General features: G+C 32.9%; 1 protein-coding gene across 2 annotated transcripts in view; it reads right to left on the bottom strand.

The window, feature by feature from the left end:
* Positions 1-3136, bottom strand: part of LOC106458227 (metalloprotease TIKI1-like) — a 64389-nt gene that overhangs the window by 18513 nt on the left and 42740 nt on the right. The window lies entirely within an intron of this gene.

Raw genomic sequence — 3136 nt, 5'->3', positions numbered from 1 at the left:
TATATAAAATATATATATAAAATATATAAAATTGTCTCTTTTGAATGAGTTTTTATACAACTTTTGTATATTATGTCCATATTACAACTTATTCATTTTAGTTCAGTATGCACGATTCTTAATATAGTTTATGAACGAGAAAATTAGTGTACAATTCTAAGTTTAATGTACTTTAGAAGAAAATCATTTTACACTTACTACTCAGTAAGGTTAAACTGCCCAACGTACAGCAATTGGTCAAAAGTTTGGACAGGGTCTGTCGATAAATATCATTTATACTCATCTTACCTTAATAATTCCATATACATATGTGTTATATTTTATATATTAAACAGTTGTCTTCTTCGATGAAATGTAATAATATTATTTCCATACCTAAATTCATTTAGGTTACCATATGATGAAATAGAATTGGCTTAAAACCACATAGATAGAATTTCAGATAGTTATGTGTCTATTTTAGTCAATTATTATAAGTTACACACCATGAATATTAGTTTCTAACAAGTTTGTTTGAATATCTAATAAAAGTCTCCATATATATTTGTTATATAAAACGCGTGTTTCATCATAGCCTAATATGCTATCATTAATATATGTAAGTAAACTCACACACTTAAGAAGCATATTGAAACATTTACTAACAAAACTTCAAGATATACTACTATTCTATTTACGAAAACGTCTTAGTTTATAAAATACTAACCTACAGCTTAGTGTAATATACCTGCAGTATATACCTCAGGGGCAAACTGGTAATGGTGGTGTAATCGAATGAGTGATATATATATATAGGGAGTGTAGTGACGCCATGAAGATCATCGAGTCTTCCAGGAAATGTTTAGTCTATTTCTCCATGTACTGTTGTAACTATCTCATTTCTGGTACAGTGTAGCCAATGGCAAGAGTGTATGTGAAAAGGTGTTAGGGATATTTTACTTTAGAAATGGCTAAATATGTGTATATTTAAAACTATACTTAAGTGTTACATGGGTAGAGGAATAATATAAGAATATATTTAATGTATAAAGCCAAACTAGTGAAACAGTAAGCCTGTATGTTAAATTATTGCATGATGTTTAGAGATATTATCAGGAAAACTCCGTCCTTTTTCAGGACATATATTTGTAAAAGGCATATTAGGCAAATAAGGTATTGATTAATCAATAATCCTATGAACTATGCTAACACCATTCTTGGTAGCATCATCTGCCTGAAGAAACATCATCTGCCTTAGTTAAACTTATGCAATATATAAGCGAAAACTATAAAGTTGATGACACTTTATTATACATCATCTTCTGGTAATTTACGCGTGAATTATCTAGACATAATCACATGTTGAAACATGTTGAGACACCCTATGATAACTTATAACCCTATTGAACTATCCATTTATAGAAATGTCATCCAGCTTAGCAGCACTATCATTAGTAAGACCATCAGCCTAGTAATATAATCTGCCTAGTAACAAAACCCACTTTTTAAAACACACACAACACGCCTAGTAACAGTATTCGCCTATAGTAACACGTCCACTTCTAGAACGTTAGTATAATTGTGCCCCAGTAGAGACTTGGTAACATTGTCCGCCTATAGTAACAGATCCTATGATTTCGAACTATGATGTCACCCCTCTCCTAACAACACGCCCCTGGTACCACTTCGTGGAACTGTGACTTCTAGCAACACGCTCTCTACTGAGTAACACTCGAACTATGATGTCACATGACATCTAGCATTGCATTCTCTGGAAGCAGACAACATCCATCGTCAAGTATCATGGCGGCCTAGTAACCCTAGCAATCCGCTTCATGGGCTATGAAGTCATTGTCTCTATCCCCTCCCCCTGAGGCAACCAATTAGCACACGCATCTGAACAGTTCCTCTAACTACTGTTATCTATATATTTACATGACCAAGATGTAACCATGGTTATGTGGGCTCTACAATTCATTGTTTGAGTTCAAGGATTAAAGAGCATGCGTTAAATACTTCATACAACCAATCAGCTCTTCTTTTGCGTACTTTACAGGACTAAGACTTTCTTCCGACTATTCAAGATTTCAGCATTCTGTTAATGAATGGTTCATTTTTCAAAGTGTGTAAATGAATATTCTATGTTTTATTGTGCACTTCCTTACTTGTTTCAGTTCTCATATTATCTGAGGGATCTAACTACCTGTTGGTTAATAAATATTATCCCAGTATAAACACATCACTTTAATAAATTATTCAGTTTTATTTTACAAAAATCCAAGTTATGACAGTGGGAGACTAGAACTCAGTGGATAGGATTTGTCTGTTTTTCTCGTCTACAGTAACCTTTAAACAGCAGTTAATATTTTCCACGTGGAAATGACAAAAGTTGTAATTGGCTCTGACAGCGAAATGGGTTGAATTACTTGATAGGGGAAGGGGAATTACCATTAGATATTGACAAAAACTATTATCAATGAACATTTTACTATAAGGTGAACTTGAAGAGTATGCACTTACAGTCTACTATTTTCACACTAAACACATTTCTTAGGCTGTGTTACGTATTAGAGTTTAAAATAGTCTAAAGCCAACAAGATTGATACACACCGTTTTCGTTTTTAACACAAATACATTTTAATATACACACAACAGTACAATTTACAATAACAATTATTACCAATAGTTACTACAAACAATGATATATTAACAGATGTTTCACAAATTTAAACACAATATAATGTTTTCTTTCTAGTCTGGAACCTCCCTGATATCTTATCGAGGGTTCACGATGAGCGAGTTACGAGTTGATGTAGAGATAATCTGTTGGGAAGCTAGCTAGCTTTGTCCTTGGCCACACACACTAGGTTTTCCACGATGAATTTATATGTCTTCGTAAAATTATTAATGTCCCGTGAGAATCCACTGAAGTTAAATGATTTGTAATGTTCGAAATTTATAGATATTCTTGGTCAGATATCTTAAATTTTCCGATTGATAAGCGTTATAACAACCACAGTTATAGTTTTCGAAGTTTAATAGCACACTGATATATAGCGAACTAATAATAGACACTCTCTTGACGCATCGCATCGCGTTGGTTATATTTATAGCTGTGGGAAGGTTTTCTAGAATATTCAGTCTTATGCAACAATAC

Source organism: Limulus polyphemus, unplaced genomic scaffold (genome assembly GCF_000517525.1).
Source record: "Limulus polyphemus unplaced genomic scaffold, Limulus_polyphemus-2.1.2 Scaffold431, whole genome shotgun sequence".
Classification (NCBI taxonomy): domain Eukaryota; kingdom Metazoa; phylum Arthropoda; class Merostomata; order Xiphosura; family Limulidae; genus Limulus; species Limulus polyphemus.
The sequence above is the reverse complement of the archived record's forward strand: the minus strand, read 5'-3'. Positions and strand labels throughout refer to the sequence as shown.